Genomic DNA, 25,019 nt, shown 5'->3' with positions numbered 1-25,019 from the left:
AGGACTGACAGGACAGACAGGGAGACAGAAAGACAGACAGGACAGACAAAACAGACAGGACAGACAGGACAAACAGGACAGACGGACAGGACAGACAGGACAGACGGACAGGACAGACAGGACTGACAGGACAGACAGACAGGAAAAAAGAAAGACAGGACAGACAAGACAGACAGGACGGACAGGACAGACAAACAGGACAGACAAGACAGACAGGACAGACAGGAAGAGAGACAGGACAGACAGGACAGACAGACAGGGAGACAGAAAGACAGAAGGGACAGACAGGACAGACGGACAGGACAGACAGGACAGACAGGACTGACAGGACAGACAGACAGGAAAAAAAAAGACAGGACAGACAGGACTGACAGGACAGACAGGACTGACAGGACAGACAGACAGGACAGACAGACAGGACAGACAGGAAGAGAGACAGGACAGACAGGACAGACAGACAGGGAGAAAGAAAGACAAACAGGACAGACAAGACAGACAGGACAGACGGACAGGACAGACAGGACAGACAGGACTGACAGGACAGACAGACAGGGAAAAAGAAAGACTGGACAGACAGGACAGACAAGACAGACAGGACAGACAGGACAGACAGGACAGACAGGACTGACAGGACAGACAGGACTGACAGGACAGACAGACAGGAAAAAAAAAAGACAGGACAGACAGGACAGACAAGACAGACAGGACAGACGAACAGGACAGACAGGACAGACGGACAGGACAGACAGGACTGACAGGACAGACAGGACTGACAGGACAGACAGACAGGACAGACAAGACAGACAGGACAGACGGACAGGACAGACAGGAAGAGAGACAGGACAGACAGACAGGGAGAAAGAAAGACAGACAGGACAGACAAGACAGACAGGACAGACAAGACAGACAGGACAGACGGACAGGACAGACAGGACAGACAGGACTGACAGGACAGACAGACAGGGAAAAAGAAAGACAGGACAGACAGGACAGACGGACAGGACAGACAGGACAGACAGGACAGACAGGACAGACGGACAGGACAGACAGGACAGACGGAAGGAACAGACAGGACTGACAGGACTGACAGGACAGACAGGACTGACAGGACAGACAGGACTGACAGAACAGACAGGACTGACAGAACAGACGGAGAGGACAGACAGGAAGAGAGACAGGACAGACAGGACAGACAGACAGGGAGACAGGAAAGACAAGACAGACAGGACAGATGGACAGGACAGACAGGAAGAGAGACAGGACAGACAGGACAGACAGGACAGACAGACAGGACAGACGGACAGGACAGACAGGACTGACAGGACAGACAGGAAAGACAAGACAGACAGGACGGACAGGACAGACAAGACAGACAGGACAGACGGACAGGACAGACAGGAAGAGAGACAGGACAGACAGGACAGACAGACAGGGAGACAGAAAGACAGACAGGACAGACAAGACAGACAGGACAGACAGGACAGACGGACAGGACAGACGGACAGGACAGACAGGACAGACAGGACTGACAGGACAGACAGACAGGAAAAAAGAAAGACAGGACAGACAAGACAGACAGGACAGACAGGACTGACAGGACAGACAGACAGGAAAAAAAAGACAGGACAGACAGGACAGACAAGACAGACAGGACAGACAGGACAGACGAACAGGACAGACAGGACAGACGGACAGGACAGACAGGACAGACGGACAGGACAGACAGGACTGACAGGACAGACAGGACTGACAGGACAGACAGGACTGACAGGACAGACAGACAGGACAGACAAGACAGACAGGACAGACGGACAGGACAGACAGGAAGAGAGACAGGACAGACAGGACAGACAGACAGGGAGAAAGAAAGACAAACAGGACAGACAAGACAGACAGGACAGACGGACAGGACAGACAGGACAGACAGGACAGACAGGACAGACAAGACAGACAGGACAGACAGGACAGACAGGACTGACAGGACAGACAGGACTGGCAGGACAGACAGACACGAAAAAAAAAAGACAGGACAGACAGGACAGACAAGACAGACAGGACAGACGAACAGGACAGACAGGACAGACGGACAGGACAGACAGGACTGACAGGAAAGGCAGGACTGACAGGAGAGACAGACAGGACAGACAAGACAGACAGGACAGACGGACAGGACAGACAGGAAGAGAGACAGGACAGACAGGACAGACAGACAGGGAGAAAGAAAGACAGACAGGACAGACAAGACAGACAGGACAGACAAGACAGACAGGACAGACGGACAGGACAGACAGGACAGACAAGACAGACAGGACAGACGGACAGGACAGACAGGACTGACAGAAAGACAGACAGGACTGACAGGACAGACAGGACTGACAGGACAGACAGACAGGACAGACAAGACAGACAGGACAGACAAGACAGACAGGACAGACAAGACAGACAGGACAGACAGGAAGAGAGACAGGACAGACAGACAGGGAGAAAGAAAGACAGACAGGACAGACAAGACAGACAGGACAGACGGACAGGACAGACAGGACAGACAAGACAGACAGGACAGACGGACAGGACAGACAGGACTGACAGGACAGACAGGACTGACAGGACAGACAGGACTGACAGGACAGACAGACAGGACAGACAAGACAGACAGGACAGACAAGACAGACAGGACAGACAGGAAGAGAGACAGGACAGACAGACAGGGAGAAAGAAAGACACACAGGACAGACAAGACAGACAGGACAGACAAGACAGACAGGACAGACGGACAGGACAGACAGGACAGACAGGACAGACAGGACTGACAGGACAGACAGACAGGGAAAAAGAAAGACAGGACAGACAGGACAGACAAGACAGACAGGACAGACGGACAGGACAGACGGACAGGACAGACAGGACAGACAGGACAGACGGACAGGACAGACAGGACTGACAGGACAGACAGGACTGACAGGACAGACAGACAGGACAGACAAGACAGACAGGACAGACGGACAGGACAGACAGGAAGAGAGACAGGACAGACAGGACAGACAGACAGGGAAAAAGAAAGACAGACAGGACAGACAAGACAGACAGGACAGACAAGACAGACAGGACAGACGGACAGACAGGACAGACAGGACAGACAGGACTGACAGGACAGACAGGACTGACAGGACAGACAGGACTGACAGGACAGACAGGACTGACAGGAGAGACTGGACAGACGGACAGGACAGACAGGAAGAGAGACAGGACAGACAGGACAGACAGACAAGGAGAAAGAAAGACAGACAGGACAGACAAGACAGACAGGACAGACAAGACAGACAGGACAGACGGACAGGACAGACAGGACAGACAGGACAGACAGGACTGACAGGACAGACAGACAGGGAAAAAGAAAGACAGGACAGACAGGACAGACAAGACACACAGGACAGACAGGACAGACAGGACAGACGGACAGGACAGACAGGACAGACGGACAGGACAGACAGGACTGACAGGACAGACAGGACAGACAGCACAAACAGGACAGACGGACAGGACAGACAAAACAGACGGACAAGACAGACAGGACTGACAGGACAGACAGGGAGACAGAACGACAGACAGGACAGACAAAACAGACAGGACAGACAGGACAAACAGGACAGACGGACAGGACAGACAGGACAGACGGACAGGACAGACAGGACTGACAGGACTGACAGGACAGACAGACAGGAAAAAAGAAAGACAGGACAGACAGGACAGACAGGACGGACAGGACAGACAAACAGGACAGACAAGACAGACAGGACAGACGGACAGGACAGACAGGAAGAGAGACAGGACAGACAGGACAGACAGACAGGGAGACAGAAAGACAGAAGGGACAGACAGGACAGACGGACAGGACAGACAGGACAGACAGGACAGACAGGACAGACAGGACTGACAGGACAGACAGACAGGAAAAAAAAGACAGGACAGACAGGACAGACAAGACAGACAGGACAGACAGGACAGACAGGACAGACGAACAGGACAGACAGGACAGACGAACAGGACAGACAGGACTGACAGGACAGACAGACAGGACAGACAAAACAGACAGGACTGACAGGACAGACAGACAGGACAGACAAGACAGACAGGACAGACGGACAGGACAGACAGGACAGACAGGACTGACAGGACAGACAAGACAGACAGCACGGACAGGACAGACAGACAGGACAGACAAGACAGACAGGACAGACGGACAGGACAGACAGGAAGAGAGACAGGACAGACAGGACAGACAGACAGGGAGAAAGAAAGACAGACAGGACAGACAAGACAGACAGGACAGACAAGACAGACAGGACAGACGGACAGACAGGACAGACAGGACAGACAGGACTGACAGGACAGACAGGACTGACAGGACAGACAGGACTGACAGGACAGACAGGACTGACAGGACAGACAGGACAGACGGACAGGACAGACAGGAAGAGAGACAGGACAGACAGGACAGACAGACAAGGAGAAAGAAAGACAGACAGGACAGACAAGACAGACAGGACAGACAAGACAGACAGGACAGACGGACAGGACAGACAGGACAGACAGGACAGACAGGACTGACAGGACAGACAGACAGGGAAAAAGAAAGACAGGACAGACAGGACAGACAAGACACACAGGACAGACAGGACAGACAGGACAGACGGACAGGACAGACAGGACAGACGGACAGGACAGACAGGACTGACAGGACTGACAGGACTGACAGGACAGACAGGACAGACAGCACAGACAGGACAGACGGACAGGACAGACAAAACAGACGGACAAGACAGACAGGACTGACAGGACAGACAGGGAGACAGAACGACAGACAGGACAGACAAAACAGACAGGACAGACAGGACAAACAGGACAGACGGACAGGACAGACAGGACAGACGGACAGGACAGACAGGACTGACAGGACTGACAGGACAGACAGACAGGAAAAAAGAAAGACAGGACAGACAGGACAGACAGGACGGACAGGACAGACAAACAGGACAGACAAGACAGACAGGACAGACAGGAAGAGAGACAGGACAGACAGGACAGACAGACAGGGAGACAGAAGGGACAGACAGGACAGACGGAAAGGACAGACAGGACAGACGGACAGGACAGACAGGACAGACAGGACTGACAGGACAGACAGACAGGAAAAAAAAAGACAGGACAGACAAGACAGACAGGACAGACAGGACAGACAGGACAGACGAACAGGACAGACAGGACAGACGAACAGGACAGACAGGACTGACAGGACAAACAGGACTGACAAGACAGACAGGACTGACAGGACAGACAGACAGGACAGACAGGACAGACAGGACTGACAGGACAGACAGGACTGACAGGACAGACAGACAGACAGGAAAAAAAAAGACAGGACAGACAGGACAGACAAGACAGACAGGACAGACGAACAGGACAGACAGGACAGACGGACAGGACAGACAGGACTGACAGGACAGAGAGGACTGACAGGACAGACAAGACAGACAGGACAGACGGACAGGACAGACAGGAAGAGAGACAGGACAGACAGGACAGACAGACAGGGAGAAAGAAAGACAGACAGGACAGACAAGACAGACAGGACAGACAAGAGAGACAGGACAGACGGACAGGACAGACAGGACAGACAGGACAGACAGGACAGACAGGACTGATAGGACAGACAGACAGGGAAAAAGAAAGACAGGACAGACAGGACAGACAAGACAGACAGGACAGACAGGACAGACGGACAGGACAGACAGGACAGACGGACAGGACAGACAGGACAGACGGACAGGACAGACAGGACTGACAGGACAGACAGGACTGACAGGACAGACAGACAGGACAGACAGGACAGACAGGACAGACAGACAGGACAGACAGGAAGAGAGACAGGACAGACAGGACAGACAGACAGGGAGAAAGAAAGACAGACAGGACAGACAAGACAGACAGGACAGACAGGACAGACAGGACAGACAGGACTGACAGGACTGACAGGACTGACAGGACAGACAGACAGGGAAAAAGAAAGACAGGACAGACAGGACAGACAAAACACACAGGACAGACAGGACAGACAGGACAGACAGGACAGACAGGACAGACGGACAGGACAGACAGGACAGACGGACAGGACAGACAGGACTGACAGGACTGACAGGACAGACAGGACTGACAGGACAGACAGGACTGACAGAACAGACAGGACTGACAGAACAGACGGACAGGAAAGACAAGACAGACAGGACAGACAGGACAGACAGGAAGAGAGACAGGACAGACAGGACAGACAGGACAGACGGACAGGACAGACAGGACAGACAGACAGGACAGACAGGACTGACAGGACAGACAGGAAAGACAAGACAGACAGGACGGACAGGACAGACGGACAGGACAGACAAGACAGACAGGACAGACGGACAGGACAGACAGGAAGAGAGACAGGACAGACAGACAGGGAGACAGAAAGACAGACAGGACAGACAAAACAGACAGGACAGACAGGACAGACGGACAGGACAGACAGGACAGACAGGACAGACAGGACAGACGGACAGGGAAAAAGAAAGACAAGACAGACAGGACAGACAGGACAGACAGGACAGACAAGACAGACAGGACAGACAGGAAGAGAGACAGGACAGACAGACAGGGAGAAAGAAAGACAGACAGGACAGACAAGACAGACAGGACAGACAAGACAGACAGGACAGACGGACAGGACGGACAGGACAGACAGGACAGACAGGACTGACAGGACAGACAGACAGGGAAAAAGAAAGACAGGACAGACAGGACAGACAAGACAGACAGGACAGACAGGACAGACGGACAGGACAGACAGGACAGACAGGACAGACAGGACAGACGGACAGGACAGACAGGACTGACAGGACAGACAGGACTGACAGGACAGACAGGACTGACAGGACAGACAGACAGGACAGACAAGACAGACAGGACAGACGGACAGGACAGACAGGAAGAGAGACAGGACAGACAGGACAGACAGACAGGGAGAAAGAAAGACAGACAGGACAGACAAGACAGACAGGACAGACAAGACAGACAGGACAGACGGACAGGACAGACAGGACAGACAGGACAGACAGGACTGACAGGACAGACAGGACTGACAGGACAGACAGGACTGACAGGACAGACAGGACAGACGGACAGGACAGACAGGAAGAGAGACAGGACAGACAGGACAGACAGACAAGGAGAAAGAAAGACAGACAGGACAGACAAGACAGACAGGACAGACAAGACAGACAGGACAGACGGACAGGACAGACAGGACAGACAGGACAGACAGGACTGACAGGACAGACAGACAGGGAAAAAGAAAGACAGGACAGACAGGACAGACAATACACACAGGACAGACAGGACAGACAGGACAGACAGGACAGACGGACAGGACAGACAGGACAGACGGACAGGACAGACAGGACTGACAGGACTGACAGGACAGACAGGACAGACAGCACAGACAGGACAGACGGACAGGACAGACAAAACAGATGGACAAGACAGACAGGACTGACAGGACAGACAGGGAGACAGAACGACAGACAGGACAGACAAAACAGACAGGACAGACAGGACAAACAGGACAGACGGACAGGACAGACAGGACAGACAGACAGGACAGACAGGACTGACAGGACAGACAGGAAAGACAAGACAGACAGGACGGACAGGACAGACGGACAGGACAGACAAGACAGACAGGACAGACGGACAGGACAGACAGGAAGAGAGACAGGACAGACAGACAGGGAGACAGAAAGACAGACAGGACAGACAAAACAGACAGGACAGACAGGACAGACGGACAGGACAGACAGGACTGACAGGACAGACAGACAGGAAAAAAGAAAGACAGGATAGACAGGACAGACAAGACAGACAGGACAGACAAGACAGACAGGACAGACAGGAAGAGAGACAGGACAGACAGACAGGGAGAAAGAAAGACAGACAGGACAGACAAGACAGACAGGACAGACAAGACAGACAGGACAGACGGACAGGACAGACAGGACTGACAGGACAGACAGACAGGGAAAAAGAAAGACAGGACAGACAGGACAGACAAGACAGACAGGACAGACAGGACAGACGGACAGGACAGACAGGACAGACGGACAGGACAGACAGGACAGACAGGACAGACGGACAGGACAGACAGGACTGACAGGACAGACAGGACTGACAGGACAGACAGGACTGACAGGACAGACAGACAGGACAGACAAGACAGACAGGACAGACGGACAGGACAGACAGGAAGAGAGACAGGACAGACAGGACAGACAGACAGGGAGAAAGAAAGACAGACAGGACAGACAAGACAGACAGGACAGACAAGACAGACAGGACAGACGGACAGGACAGACAGGACAGACAGGACAGACAGGACTGACAGGACAGACAGGACTGACAGGACAGACAGGACTGACAGGACAGACGGACAGGACAGACAGGAAGAGAGACAGGACAGACAGGACAGACAGACAAGGAGAAAGAAAGACAGACGGACAGGACAGACGGACAGGACAGACGGACAGGACAGACAAGACAGACAGGACAGACGGACAGGACAGACAGGAAGAGAGACAGGACAGACAGACAGGGAGACAGAAAGACAGACAAGACAGACAGGACAGACAGGACAGAGAGGACAGACGGACAGGACACACAGGACTGACAGGACAGACAGACAGGAAAAAAGAAAGACAGGACAGACAGGACAGACAAGACAGACAGGACAGACGGACAGGACAGACAGGAAGAGAGACAGGACAGACAGACAGGGAGAAAGAAAGACAGACAGGACAGACAAGACAGACAGGACAGACAAGACAGACAGGACAGACGGACAGGACAGACAGGACAGACAGGACTGACAGGACAGACAGACAGGGAAAAAGAAAGACAGGACAGACAGGACAGACAAGACAGACAGGACAGACAGGACAGACGGACAGGACAGACAGGACAGACAGGACAGACGGACAGGACAGACAGGACTGACAGGACAGACAGGACTGAGAGGACAGACAGGACTGACAGGACAGACAGACAGGACAGACAAGACAGACAGACAGGACAGACAAGACAGACAGGACAGACGGACAGGACAGACAGGAAGAGAGACAGGACAGACAGGACAGACAGACAGGGAGAAAGAAAGACAGACAGGACAGACAAGACAGACAGGACAGACAAGACAGACAGGACAGACAGGACAGACAGGACAGACAGGACTGACAGGACAGACAGGACTGACAGGACAGACAGGACTGACAGGACAGACAGGACAGACGGACAGGACAGTCAGGAAGAGAGACAGGACAGACAGGACAGACAGACAAGGAGAAAGAAAGACAGACAGGACAGACAAGACAGACAGGACAGACAAGACAGACAGGACAGACGGACAGGACAGACAGGACAGACAGGACAGACAGGACAGACGGACAGGACAGACAGGACAGACGGACAGGACAGAAAGACAGGACAAACAGGTTAAAACAAAGAAACAGTCTAAAACAAGACACTACATACAGGACAAGAAAAATACACAGGAATACAAGACGAGGACGAAGGGGACAAGGAGACAAGACAATAACAGTACAAACAAAAGACATAAGACAAAACAGGACAAGGACATTGGTCTCACATGGGCAGGGATGACCACTCCCCTGGGGTACTAAAGAACTTGCTACCCTGCTACCCATCCCTACAAGACAAGACAGCTGGGTTATGCAGAGAGAACAAGACAGACCAGAAAGGCAAATCCTACCCTAACAAGCCCGTAAAGACAGGACTTGGGTCTCACATATGGACATGAACTGTGACCCTGCTACCCCATCCCTTCATGGCAAGATAAATGTGATTGTACAGGTAAAAAACCAAATATAAAAAAGAGCCACAAAATACAACTTGGAAATGAGAGAATACGACCCTCAAAGACAACAGACACGAATAAGAGGAAGCATTAAGAAATGACAAACGTGAACTGACCACTCACCCGTTTCCCCCAGAAAGGCAAAGAACGACTGCTTTCAGACTCCTTGTGATGCAACGGAATTCATTCTTGAACTGTTTACTGCATCGTTCAAAGTCCTGGTACAATTCTCTGATGTCTTTGGTTTCCTGGCTGGTGGAGAAGTCAGTAGAATGCAACTTCAAATCTGCCCGAAACGGGTTTTGAGGATTCCATTCGGTGAAACTGAAAGTGAAATATTGAGACTTGATGATGGGCAGATTCACAGCAATGTGGAAGTTGTGTTTAGTTACATAATCTGCAGGAACTGGGACTAACGGTTTTTACAGACAGATATAGAGGGTAGTGCAGAATTCCCAATTCTAATTTCAGACCTCATTTCCCCCATTTTTTTCCAATATTCTCATCGGAAAAAACATTGCATTCTGGTGACTTTGCTTTCTCAGCAGTTGCGTACAAATTGAAGTCTATCGTGGGAAGTCTGGAAAATTTCTGAGAATTGAAAGGAGTTCAATAGTATGGACGCCAGTAATTATTCCCTGCAGTGAATAATTGCCCATCAAAAGCAACTGATGTGAAGTTAGTTACTCGTTCCTCGTCTGACGTTCGACATTCAACGTTGAACAAGTAACTGTTCCATATTAGAACGTTGAATAAGTAACCGTTTGAGTATGGTGCGCCAAAGGGACAAAAAAGAAACGCACCGCGAACGTCCACTTCCATTCACATGTACGCAAATAACATTGTACGTGCCTTTTCACAAAAATGTACGTGTATAAACAAACAACTCTCTCCCTCAAAGGGAACCTTGGGAGTAGGGTTCTTCGGGGCCAACGGGTAACCGGTCAAAGAAGCCTGAGGTGTAGCCGATTGTATATTTTGTTTTGGCACTGTAAATATTAGAAGAGAAATACAGGTTAATGTTATGTTCTCCCTGTTTTCACCCAACTCAACCCAACTCAAAAGAAATCAGTCAGACGCCCCAGCCATCAACGTTCTTTTTTGGGTGCCTTTCTTTACACTTTAGCGACCCCTTTGCCTGCATTTCAACCGGGCAAAGGCAGTTTTCCATGGTCAAAAGGGCTTTGAAGAAAGTCGTGTCTCTTCACTGGACTTTTTCGCTTGCAAACCAGAGTAGACGGGTGAATGCCTCACACTGCACTGAATTTCTCAAACCAAATTAAAATATCCCAACCCCATGCCCCGCCTGGAGATTACATTGAATACGATGTCATCCGTCTCTTCAATTGGGAGAGACTCCTTCCAACCCGGTGCGTGGGGTTCTTTGGCGTCAAAGAAGCCCTGAAATGAAGGCGCAGGGTTTTTACCCCAGTGGAATTATAAAAGCAAAATTAGAGGGTAATTATAAATAAACTTCCTTTTTTCATCCTACATGTGCTTTCCGAAATCAAAAAAATACACATCAATCTCACGTTCAACTGTAAAGTTGTTTTGATGAAAGTGTTTCCCTGGACTTAAGCGACCGTGCTGCCGACATTTCATCTAGGGAAATTGCACATTTCGACTGTGAAAATGGGATGGACAACGTTTTGCCTCATTGGAGGATTTCCTTGTCTGGAAACTAGAGTGGAAAAAATAATGAATTACGCGAAACTTTTCTAAAATCGATGTAAAATACCTCATCCCCATGCCCCGCCCAGAGATTACAATGAATGTGATTTCATTGGTCTCTTCAATTGGGAGAGACTCCTTCCAACACGGGGCGTGGGGTTCTTTGGGGTCAAACAAGCCCTGGAATGAAGGCGCAGGGTTGTTTAATACTTCAGTGGACTTATTAGGGCCAAAACAGAGGTCATTAATGCAAACTTCCTGTTTTTGATCAAAGTCTTTCCCTGGACCTTCAGCTACCCCGTTGCCTACATTTCAACCATAGCAATTGCGGATTTTGACAGTGAAAAAGGGTCTGATAAACGTTTTGTTGCGTAGGAGGACTTCTTAGTCTGGAAACCAAAATGGAGAAAAGAATGAAGTACAGCAAACATTTCTAAAAACGATATAAAATAGCTCAACCCCATGCCCCGCCCAGGGATTACATTGAATACGATGTCATCTGTCTCTTCAATCGGGAGAGACTCCTTCCAACCCGGGGTGTGGGGTTCTTCGGCGTCAAACAACCCCTGAAATGAAGGCGCAGTACCCCAGTGGAATTATAAAAGCAAAATTATAGGGTATTTATAAGTAAACTTCCTGTTTTCATCGAACTACTTTCCGAAATCGAAAAAATACACATCAATCTCACGTCCAGCTCTAAACTTCTTTTGATCAAAGTGTTTCCCTGGACTGAAGCGACCCCGTTGCCTACATTTCAACCATGGCAATTGCGGATTTCCACTGTGAAAAAGGCATTGACAAACGTTTTGTCGCGTAGGAATATTTCTCTGGAAACCAAAATGGAGAAAAGAATGAAGTACAGCAAACATTTCTAAGATCGATATAAAATAGCTCAACCCCATGCCCCGCCCAGGGATTACATTGAATATGATGTCATCCGTCTCTTCAATCGGGAGAGACTCCTTCCAACCTGGGGCATGGGGTTCTTCGATGTCGAACAATCCCTGAAATGAAGGATTTGTCGTTTAATAGATAGAAGTAGAGGTTAATACTAAAAACGTCCTTTTTTTATGAAACTATTTCACAGAATCGAAAACACACCAATCCCAAGACTGAGTATACTTTTTTACTGTGCTTATCTGCACATTAGTGACCCCGTTGCGTCCATTTCAACCAGGGTAAACCTAAGGCAGACATTCCCATAGTGAAAACAGCTGTGACGGAAGTCTTGTCTCGTCGGTGGACTTCTCCGCTTGGAAACTACAAGTACACAGTCCAGCGGCCAAGACCAAAATAATGGCAGAATATTTCACTTTGTGGAGAAATTGTGAAACTTGGCACACATGCAGGGGACCCCTATAGGATCATTTTTCCATAGGACCCAACTCTAAAATGCCCCCCGGTGGCCGCCATTGTTAATATCGTTATTTGGAACATCTGGTGTTGGCCAGATTGATTTGCAAGATGGCGGCAAGCCTTATATAAAATGCAACATTTCATATTTGTTTATTTTATGATAAATTAATCCACTTATTAATACATGTATCAACTTGTATATTTATGAAGTTCCAGTATCTTGTATGAAGGATGAGGCGTCAAGGACAAATTGGATATGTTGGTATTTTTTTGTATATATTAATTAGACTCCCGTAGGTTTCCAGTGCTGCCACCTTAAGCTTGTTCCACGTTTCAGTTAAGACAAAATAATTTCATTCTTATTTCAATAATGCATAAAGGACAAGTTCAAGACCTACATGCAGACATGTTCAGCTTACATGTAACTAATAATGCATGATATTTGGCAGGTACATGTAAAGTGATGTTAAAAGCCTAAAGAAGTCATTCACATGATAGCTTAATGAATATGGAGCGCAAAGTGCACAGATAGCTAACTCGAGGTGCAGCTCAGACAGACAGATCAAAAACTGGTATCAGGCTATTTGGGCTCTTCCACAAGGTGTGGCGTGGTGTAATAGGGCAATATTATGTCTGAGTCCTCTCTTACTGCTTGATATAATATCATCGTGAGCACATAGGTGCTTGTGCGAGCTCTACCTCTCATCACCGCTCTCGAAGCTATGACGGGAGGAAGAGCTCGCAGAGCTCAGGATTGCAAGTTGTTTTTTATATATTTTAGGTGTTGAAACAAACTGATGATGTCCAAGTCTTTCAAGTTAGTCCCTTCTACGTCAACGGACGGTGCATCGGAAGGAGCAGAAAAACCTGACTTCAACTGGAGTATCTGTGTCCTTTGCCAAAGTGAAACACAAAATTCCATTGTCGTGCCAGGGAGGGGAAAGCGGTTTGCCAAAGGAATGAGATATTGTACATTGGCCCGAGAACTAAGTGACGCTAGAGATGCTGGCTTCAACCCACTCAAAATTGATTTTGATAGACTTGATGATGGACTTGGCATTGAACAAACACTTCGTGCACGTGAAGCTTGCTGGCATAAATTGTGTAGAAATGAATACAGTCAGCTGAAGTTCCATAGGTGGAGAAAACGTAGTGCTCCCTGTGACGATACGCCTGAAGCCTCTCCTCGCAAAACTCATCAGAGAATGAGTGCAGGTCAGAGTAAAACAGGCAAAAATAACATGTGCCTGTTCTGCGATGGTACTGATGGTGACCTCCATAATGCGTCAACGTTTGCAATTGACAATACAGTGCGACAATATGCAATTAAACTAAAGGACACAAATTTGCTCAGAAAACTTGCTGGTGGTGATCTGGTAGCGATAGAAGCAGAGTATCACAAAGCCTGTATGACTAAACTGTTTCACAATGCAAGGAATCTAGAGAAATGCCGTGATGAAACAGACATTTCATCATTTGATGGTATAGCATTGGCAGAACTTATAGCTCACATTAATGAAGCCAGTAGTTTGGAAGACACAGCTCCTGTCTTCCGTCTAGCTGACCTCACTGAGACGTATCGCCAACGTCTGGTTGATCTTGGGATGGCTCCTGAGATTCAAGTCAATCAAAGGCGTTTAAAGGAGAGACTCCTTCTGAACTGTCCACATCTGACTGCAACAAGGCATGGTCGTGAAGTCATATTTGTAGTTGACCGCAACATTGGAGATGCGGTTATTAGAGCCTGCAACACGGATTCGGATTTCATGTGCTTGGCAAAAGCAGCAACAATAGTTCGCAGACAAATTTTTAAAAACTATTACACGTTCAACGCAAAATTAAGTCGGGATGAGCAAATGAAATCTGTGCCCAGCGTGTTGCTTGCCTTCGTTAGTATGCTACTTGAAGGACCTAACATTAAAGACCAAATAGATCGGACAAGGCTCCAGCGAAATGCTGGATTAACACTTGCTCAGTTACTTGTCTTCAACAGTGTTAAGCACGCCAGTCTCAAGAGTTGTACTGTTAGACACAACAGATCACGGGAAAACCCTCTGCCAATTTATGTTGGCCTAAAGATGCATTCAGAGACCAGGAAGCGTGAACTTGTGGATCGGTTGCATACATTGGGGCTCAGCATTTCGTATGACCGCTTGCTGAGGATGTCTTCTGGTGTAGCAAACCGTCTTTGCACACAGTATGAAGAGGACGGTGTGGTCTGCCCACCGCAGCTTCGGAAGGGTGTATTCACCACAGGTCAAGCTGATAATATAGATCACAACCCAAGTTCAGTTTCGGCAAAAGATTCCTTTCACGGGACTGCTCATTCGCTTTGTCAGCATCCAGACGGAACTGATTCTGGCCAAACACGCTCGGATGCGTCTCTGTTTCAGGAAGAATCTAGTCGGACCAAGCATGTTCAACCGCTGCCAACACAGTACACTAGCACAAGCTCTTCATAATGATGCGTATGTTCCTGTATACTATGGTCCTGTTAGGCCACCTATAGATGAACCGTAGATACTGAAGGAGGACCGTAAGCTGGAGTATATGTGGCTGGAACACCGGATGAAGCTCTGCCTAAAGGAGACCCTGTGTGACACTGGTAATGCGTCTTGGGCAGCATTCCATACGTCACAGAAAGAGGAACCCCCAGCTACAAAGACGAATGTGTCGTTGCCATAGCGAAGCAGATCCAATGGCGGTTTCCCAACTTGTATGGCGAGGACAAGTATGTCATTATGCTAGGGGGATTGCATACAGAGATCGCTGCTTTCAGGACGATCGGAGATATTCTTGACGGAAGTGGATGGACAGACGCTCTGACTGCAGGCACCTGTGAAGGATTCCTTCACGCATCACGTGACCAAAACCCACAGGGCCCATCAGGTTACAGCTGCAGCTTTGTATCAGTTACAGCAGAAAGCCTACTTGAACTCCAAGGAGATGGAACAGAATGACAGTGGTCAGACCGAAGCAGATAGATTGACACAGTGGTGTGCTGAGAGATCAGAAATGTACCCACAGTTTTATTTTTGGCAGACAGTCTTAGATTTTGAACGGACTATTTTCCAGTTTGTGAGGTCCTTGCGAGTGTCCGATTTTGGCTTGTACATTGCATCGCAAGCCGAGTTAGTACCCTGGTTCTTCGCATTGGACCATCCAAATTATGCACGCTGGTTACCGGTTCATGTGAGAGATATGTCAACCTTGGAGGAGAGGTGTCCAGATGTCTTTTGCGAGTTCAAACGCGGGGCATTTACTGCCAAGACAAGCAGACCGTTCTCTGCCATTTCATTGGACCAGACACACGAACAGATTAATGCCCTGGTTCAGGGTGACGGTGGAGCTGTTGGCCTAACTGAAAACCCTGGAGCACTTCGGAGATGGATAGTGGCTGGGCCCAAAATAGCGAGGCTAGTTGAAGAGTTTGAGGATGACTTGGACGAAGGTTGGACTGTCACGACCCCTGATCGCCACCATGAGCAGACAAAAAACGTCCAAGAGAAATTCGTTCAAGATGTACAGTCACTGGTGACCACAACTGAAGAGATGGGCAATCCATTTATGGAGGAGAGTATGGCTTGCTAAATCTCAATTCCAAAGCCATCATGCCAGAGGAAGTTGTACTTGCCACGAGGAGCGTTCATTCACTGGGGAAGGCAAAATATTACCAATTCATGGAAGAGCGTTTAAATTCCAATTCGAAGTCAATTGGAGACACCATTTCCCGCAACAATCTGGCCATGTTTAGCAAGCCTGGTGTGGAGAAGACCAAAGCAGCGGGGAGACTGATGGAGCTGAAGAATGACAGGGCTCTGTTTTCAAGGTTGTACATTGCCAGTCAAACTAGAGAAGGTAATGTTGATGAATTCTTTAGGCATGAGAACCAATCTACTCCACCGTCATTGGCAACTGGAGGTCAGATGCGCCAGGGTGACAAACATTACCTTTTGGACTGTATCGAAGGAAATGTGACAACCAGTCATGGTACGTCCTTGGTGATTGATGTTAAAGTCCTCGATGGACCTGCTGTAGTTCACTTTCTGGTTCCTGGAACCTGTGGTACCTTCGAGGAGTATGCCCAGGAGGTCTTCCTACCATATGTTGTCAAGGAACTGCATAGTGTCAGACGAATTGATATTGTATGGGATGTGTATCTGTCCGAAAGCTTGAAAAACGCAACAAGAGAGAAGAGGGGCTGTGGCACTAGGCGTCGGGTTTCATCCTCCACAAGAATTCCAGGCAACTGGCCAGGATTTCTTCGGAACAATGAAAACAAGCAGGAGTTGTTTCAGTTTCTTGCACAGAGATGTGTGGAGTATGAAACTGCAGGTGACAAGACAATCTACAGCACGGTGAACAATCAAGTTAATGTTAATGACATGGCCCAGCAAGGACACAAGAAAGTGATGATCCGCACTGTGGACACGGATGTGGTGGTCATAGCAGTTAGTATATTCAAGGAGATTGGCCTGAAGGAGCTTTGGGTCGCTTTCGGGACTGGTAAGAACTACAGACACATTGCAGTACACCAGATAGTCAGTAACATTGGGGCAGAGAAGTCACAGGCACTGGCATTTTTCCATGCATTTACAGGCTGCGACACAGTGTCTTCTTCTCAAACCGTGGGAAGAAATCTGCTTGGCAGGCATGGCAGGTATATCCTGAGGCTACAGAGGCCTTCCAGGCACTGTGTTGGCAGCACCTGACGTACTGAAGACAGTCATCGAAATTCTGGGGCGATTCGTTGTCCTAATGTATGACCGCACCAATGAACTTCATGGTGTAGATGAGGCAAGGCGCTATCTCTTCTCCAAGAAGTCCAGGGAGATCGAAAATATTCCTCCAATGGCAGCAGCTCTATTAGAACACACAAAAAGAGCTGCATTCCAAGCAGGCCACATCTGGGGTCAATGCTTAGTTGCCAATCCAGCTGTTCCCTCACCAGGTGACTGGGGTTGGGAGAAGTGTGATGGACAATGGAAAGTTTTACGGACCATGCTTCCTGAGGCCACTAAAGCTTGTTACGAGCTGCTGAGCTGCAAGTGCAAGAAGACCTGCAAGGGGAACTGCAAGTGCTATGGGGCAAACCTCCAGTGCACTTCACTATGCGCTTGTGATGGACAGTGTTATGCGAATTGAGTTAACTGCGAGGTACAACAGTGCACGGCATTATGCCTTACAAACAAAAAAGGTGTGGCTATCTTGGATTTTAATATGGCAGATATCTGACAGCTATTCTTTCACTGGAATCCTTGATGGGGGTAGCCATTGGAATTGAGTTTCTATCTGTCTTAGATTCGAAGTTATAGACAATCAGGTTTACGGCGGCGGCCATCTTGGAATTCAATATGGCCAACACCAATGTTCAAAACAATTATTTTACTGGATTCCTTGACCCTGAAAATGGGGTATTAGCAACTGGAATTGCTTTTCAATATGCCTTAGTTTCGAAGTTATGGGCAACTAAGTTTAATACGGCGGCGATCTTGGAATCCAATATGGCCAACACCGGATGTGCAAAATAATGACTTGAGCGAATTCCTTGATCCTGAAAATGGGGGGTTAGACACTGAAATGGCATTTCTATCTGCCTTTGTTTAGAAGTTATAGGCATAAGTAGGACCAATATGACGTCCCTTTTTGAAATCCAGGGAAAGACTTTGATCAAAAGAAGTTTAGAGCTGGACGTGGGATTGATGTGTATTTCTTCGATTTCGGAAAGTAGTTCAATGAAAACGGGAAGTTTGTATTAATGAAATATACTTTCACTCTCATAGTTCCCCTGGGGTAAATACCCTGCGCCTTCATTTCAGGGGTTGTTTGACCCCGAAGAAACCCCATGCTCAAGGTTGGAAGGAGTCTCTCCCGATTGAGGAGACCAATGACATTTCATTAAATGTAATCCCTGGGCGGGGCATGGGGTTGAGCTATTTTATATCGATTTTAGAAATGTTTGCTGTACTTCATTGGTTTCCAGACTAAGAAATCCTCCTACGCGACAAAACGTTTATCACACCCTTTTTCACAGTCGAAATCTGCAACTGCCATGATTGAAATGTAGGCAACGGGGTCGTTTCAGTCCAGGGAAAGACTTTGATCAAAAAAAGTTTAGAGCTGGATGTGGGATTGATGTGTATTATTTCGATTTAGGGAAGTAGTTAAATGAAAACAGGATGTTTTTTATAATGACCCTCTAATTTCGCTCTCATAATTTCACTGGGGTAAAAACACCGCGCTTTCATTTCAGGGGTTGTTTGACCCCGAAGAACCCCATGCCCCAGGTTTTCAGGGTTCACCCCTCCCCCGATTGAAGAGACCAATGACATCGTATTCAATGTAATCCCTGGCCGGTATAAGGGATTTAGGTATTTTATATCGATTTTAGAAAAGTTTTGCGTAATTCATTATTTTTTCCACTCTAGTTTCCAGATGAAGAAATCCTCCAACGAGGCAAAACGTTAGTCAATCCCGTTTTCACAGTGGAAATCTGCAATTTCCCTGTGTGAAATGTAGGCAACACTGTGGATTTAGTCCAGGGAAAGACTTTGATCAAAAGAAGTTTAGAGCTGGATGTGGGATTGATGTGTATTTCTTCGATTTCGGAAAGTAGTTCAATGAAAACGGGAAGTTTGTATTAATGAAATATACTTTTCCTCTCATAATTCCACTGGGGTAAAAACCCTGCGCCTTCATTTCAGGTGCTTGAGTCTAGCACCCTCTCCAAAGGACAGCAAGAGTATCCTGACCGAGTCAACACTTACTGGTTCTTTTAATAACCACACATCTTCTAAGAGACTGAGTCCATGCTGTACCCGCAAGCCTATTGTACTGTACATCTCATGACTTCACCATGCAAAGCTTCAAATCAACATGTATTGGAAACAGTTTGTGTTTTGTTCCTGTTGCACTCCATTGCCGTTAAGGCGAGTGCACCCGGAATGTCAAACGGTTACTTATTCGACGTTCGAATATGGAACAGTTACTTGTTCAACATTGAATGTCGAACGTCAAACGAGGAACGAGGAACCAACTTCACACCGCCTTAAAGAGCAAAACATTTTAAGAAATGTTCAATTTTGAAGGGCAAAAACCTAGTCATTTACAAAGAAAACACTGAAATTTTAAGTTTCAGACCAGTCTCATATGGTTTATGCGCAGGGTGTCAGGTGGCTTCCGTCGATTCATCTGATTTCCTGACAGTCGCTGATTCATCTGATTCATGCGATTGCAACATTCTTGCAATGACTGAAATAATGAAAAGGTGGAGGCAGGATGCAAAATATTTTCCTCTATTACATAGTAAACATCCATAAAGCTACTTACCGATTAGCTTGAGCAGATTTACCATCCTGAAACGCGGAAATGTGGGCGGCAAAAGCTTGTCCTTCCTCCATGGTTGAAGCATGTCAGGAGAGAATGTGACGAGTGCTGATCCGTGCGATTCCAAGTAGCAGAAATGCGCGTCTTGGCCCCGCCCCTCGATCAAGTGTTCTGTAAACACCGCTCTCTGAAGATCGCAATAAGTAGGACAGGCTCGTGTACTACAGTACTCACATTGTAGTAGAATGCTGCGCCTCTCTCTATTTACACACAAAAAAATAAAAAATAAAAACACAGGCTCAATTCCCTGCAGTAATATCATCAGAAATAGGCCTACATCCAAATTTAACTTTGATGAACCGTGGCATTGACAGGAGGACTTGAGGAAATAAACAGAAGTATGGGGTAATTAACAGGTAAAACTTCACAGTTGCTGTGGTGGGGTCGCAGGTGACGACTCCTTTGATTTTTAAATCAATGTTTGTAGGTACACCAAATAATGCCAAAATATTATTGTTGGAGTTAAGGCCCCCGATAGCAATTTTTAGAAATTCTCAACATGCTCCCACTCTCTCAGTCTTTGTTTTACCATGTAAGTGATAAAAACAAACCTAGCATCATTACCGGTGATTTTAACCAGAATTTACTCAGCTTAGCCTCATTATTGCCTATGGTACGTTGCGCTCCCCTACATTCCAGTAGCCGGAGTGCAGCGTACCGTAGGCCATATTAATGGGGCTTTACTCTGTAGCAGTCAGATATGTTACCAGTCCCACCAACTTCAATCGTTGCAAGTATGTAGGCCTACATTATAAGAATATACTTGTAAATGTCCTTCAGAATTCCAAATGTCAATATTATTATTTAATTATATATAATTTTAAAGTCTCTGATCATTATTGAATCATTTATTGAATGCTAATCCCAATTCCCTATTCCTCTCTCATGTCACAGAAAATTCAAATATGTTCGTTTGAACGACCAGGTGTGAATTAGAACATATTTATTTCCTTCAAGGTGCATGGATATCTATGGGTATGGTTAGGTGTTATGTAAGGGTGTAGCTGGGTGAATGGTGTGTTCCACGGGTGTGTCATTCATGGTCAGACGCGGCACCAGGACAACATCCTAAAAAATCAGTCTTTAATGAAATATACTTTCACTCTCATAATTCCCCTGGGGTAAAAACCCTGCGCCTTCATTTCAGGGGTTGTTTGACCCCAAACAACCCCATGCTCAAGGTTGGAAGGAGTCTCTCCCGATTGAGGAGACCAATGACATCTCATTAAATGTAATCCCTGGGCGGGGCATGGGGTTGAGCTATTTTATACCGATTTTAGAAAGGTTTGTTGTACTTCATTCTTTTCTCCCTTTTGGTTTCCAGACTAAGAAATATTCCTACGCGACAAAACGTTTGTCAATCCCTTTTTCACAGTCGAAATCTGCCATTGCCATGGTTGAAATGTAGGCAACGGGATCGAAATGGCATTTCTATCTGCCTTTGTTTAGAAGTTATAGGCATAAGTAGGACCAATATGACGTCCATTTTGAAATCCAGGGAAAGACTTTGATCAAAAGAAGTTTAGAGCTGGACGTGAGATTGATGTGTATTATTTCGATTTAGGGAAGTACATGTAGTTAAATGAAAACAGGGTTTTTTTTATAATGACCCTCTAATTTCGCTCTCATAATTTCACTGGGGTAAAAACACCGCGCTTTCATTTCAGGGGTTGTTGGACCCTGAAGAACCCCATGCCCCAGGTTTTCAGGGGTTCACCCCCCCCCGATTGAAAAGACCAATGACATCGTATTCAATGTAATCCCTGGCCGGTATAAGGGATTCAGGTATTTTATATTGATTTTAGAAAAGTTTCGCGTAATTCATTATTTTTTCCACTCTAGTTTCCAGATGAAGAAATCCTCCAATGAGGCAAAATGTTAGTAAATCCCGTTTTCACAGTGGAAATCTGCATTTTCCCTGTATGAAATGTAGGCAACACCATGGCCTTAGTCCAGGGAAAGACTTTGATCAAAAGAAGTTTAGAGCTGGACGTGGGGTTGATGTGTATTTCTTTGATTTCGGAAAGTAGTTCAATGAAAACGGGAAGTTTGTATTAATGAAATATACTTTCACTCTCTTAATTCCCCTGGGGTAAAAACCCTGCGCCTTCATTTCAGGGGTTGTTTGACCCCGAAGAAACCCCATGCTCAAGGTTGGAAGGAGTCTCTCCCGATTGAGGAGACCAATGACATCTCATTAAATGTAATCCCTGGCCGGGGCATGGGGTTGAGCTATTTTATATCGATTTTAGAAATGTTTGCTGTACTTCATTGGTTTCCAGACTAAGAAATCCTCCTACGCGACAAATCGTTTATCGCACCCTTTTTCACAGTTGAAATCTGCAATTGCCATGATTGAAATGTAGGCAACGGGGTCGTTTCAGTCCAGGGAAAGACTTTGATCAAAAAAAGTTTAGAGCTGGATGTGGGATTGATGTGTATTATTTCGATTTAGGGAAGTAGTTAAATGAAAACAGGATGTTTTTTATAATGACCCTCTAATTTCGCTCTCATAATTTCACTGGGGTAAAAACCCTGCGCCTTCATTTCAGGGGTTGTTTGACCCCGAAGAACCCCATGCCCCAGGTTTTCAGGGTTCACCCCTCCCCCGACTGAAGAGACCAATGACATCGTATTCAATGTAATCCCTGGCCGGTATAAGGGATTTAGGTATTTCATATCGATTTTAGAAAAGTTTCGCGTAATTCATTATTTTTTCCACTCTAGTTTCCAGATGAAGAAATCCTCCAACGAGGCAAAACGTTAGTCAATCCCGTTTTCACAGCGGAAATCTGCAATTTCCCTGTATGAAATGTAGGCAACACCGTGGCCTTAGTCCAGGGAAAGACTTTGATCAAAAGAAGTTTAGAGCTGGGCGTGGGATTGATGTGTATTTCTTCGATTTCGGAAAGTAGTTCAATGAAAACGGGAAGTTTGTATTAATGAAATATACTTTCACTCTCATAATTCCCCTGGGGTAAATACCCTGCGCCTTCATTTCAGGGGTTGTTTGACCCCGAAGAAACCCCTTGCTCAAGGTTGGAAGGAGTCTCTCCCGATTGAGGAGACCAATGACATCTCATTAAATGTAATCCCTGGGCGGGGCATGGGGTTGAGCTATTTTATATCGATTTTAGAAATGTTTGCTGTACTTCATTGGTTTCCAGACTAAGAAATCCTCCTACGCGACAAAACGTTTATCACACCCTTTTTCACAGTCGAAATCTGCAACTGCCATGATTGAAATGTAGGCAACGGGGTCGTTTCAGTCCAGGGAAAGACTTTGATCAAAAAAAGTTTAGAGCTGGATGTGGGATTGATGTGTATTATTTCGATTTAGGGAAGTAGTTAAATGAAAACAGGATGTTTTTAATAATGACCCTCTAATTTCGCTCTCATAATTTCACTGGGGTAAAAACCCTGCGCCTTCATTTCAGGGGTTGTTTGACCCCGAAGAACCCCATGCCCCAGGTTTTCAGGGTTCACCCCTCCCCCGATTGAAGAGACCAATGACATCGTATTCAATGTAATCCCTGGCCGGTATAAGGGATTTAGGTATTTCATATCGATTTTAGAAAAGTTTCGCGTAATTCATTATTTTTTCCACTCTAGTTTCCAGATGAAGAAATCCTCCAACGAGGCAAAACGTTAGTCAATCCCGTTTTCACAGTGGAAATCTGCAATTTCCCTGTGTGAAATGTAGGCAACACTGTGGCTTTAGTCCAGGGAAAGACTTTGATCAAAAGAAGTTTAGAGCTGGACGTGGGATTGATGTGTATTTCTTAGATTTCGGAAAGTAGTTCAATGAAAACGGGAAGTTTGTATTAATGAAATATACTTTCCCTCTCATAATTCCACTGGGGTAAAAATCCCGCGCCTTCATTTCAGGTGCTTGAGTCTAGCACCCTCTCCAAAGGACAGCAAGAGTATCCTGACCGAGTCAACACTTACTGGTTCTTTTAATAACCACACATCTTCTAAGAGACTGAGTCCATGCTGTACCTGCAAGCCTATTGTACTGTACATCTCATGACTTCACCATGCAAAGCTTCAAATCAACATGTATTGGAAACAGTTTGTGTTTTGTTCCTGTTGCACTCCATTGCCGTTAAGGTGAGTGCACCCGGAATGTCAAACGGTTACTTATTCGACGTTCGAATATGGAACAGTTACTTGTTCAACATTGAATGTCGAACGTCAAACGAGGAACCAACTTCACACCGCCTTAAAGAGCAAAACATTTTAAGAAATGTTCAATTTTGAAGGGCAAAAACCTAGTCATTTACAAAGAAAACACTGAAATTTTAAGTTTCAGACCAGTCTCATATGGTTTATGCGCAGGGTGTCAGGTGGCTTCCGTCGATTCATCTGATTTCCTGACAGTCGCTGATTCATCTGATTCATGCGATTGCAACATTCTTGCAATGACTGAAATAATGAAAAGGTGGAGGCAGGATGCAAAATATTTTCCTCTATTACATAGTAAACATCCATAAAGCTACTTACCGATTAGCTTGAGCAGATTTACCATCCTGAAACGCGGAAATGTGGGCGGCAAAAGCTTGTCCTTCCTCCATGGTTGAAGCATGTCAGGAGAGAGCGTGACGAGTGCTGATCCGTGCGATTCCAAGTAGCAGAAATGCGCGTC

The 25,019-nt window shown here is 46.8% G+C and overlaps 2 long non-coding RNA genes across 2 annotated transcripts in view; both read right to left on the bottom strand.

The window, feature by feature from the left end:
- LOC147795572 (uncharacterized) overlaps positions 1-10,142 on the bottom strand; it is a 20,631-nt gene extending 10,489 nt beyond the window's left edge. The window contains exon 1 of the long non-coding RNA XR_015423756.1: positions 10,082-10,142. This is a non-coding gene — a long non-coding RNA (uncharacterized LOC147795572). The remainder of the gene's footprint in view (positions 1-10,081) is intronic.
- On the bottom strand, positions 10,141-25,019 carry LOC147795571 (uncharacterized). Its single transcript, XR_015423760.1, has 3 exons — positions 24,878-25,019; positions 20,315-20,571; positions 10,141-10,282 (listed from the first exon to the last, which is right to left on the bottom strand). It is a non-coding gene; the product is annotated as an uncharacterized LOC147795571 (long non-coding RNA).

Source organism: Acanthaster planci, unplaced genomic scaffold (assembly GCF_054643075.1).
Source record: "Acanthaster planci isolate LZ-2023a unplaced genomic scaffold, COTS_SCS Contig4, whole genome shotgun sequence".
Classification (NCBI taxonomy): domain Eukaryota; kingdom Metazoa; phylum Echinodermata; class Asteroidea; order Valvatida; family Acanthasteridae; genus Acanthaster; species Acanthaster planci.
This window is presented reverse-complemented; position numbering and strand designations above follow the sequence as displayed.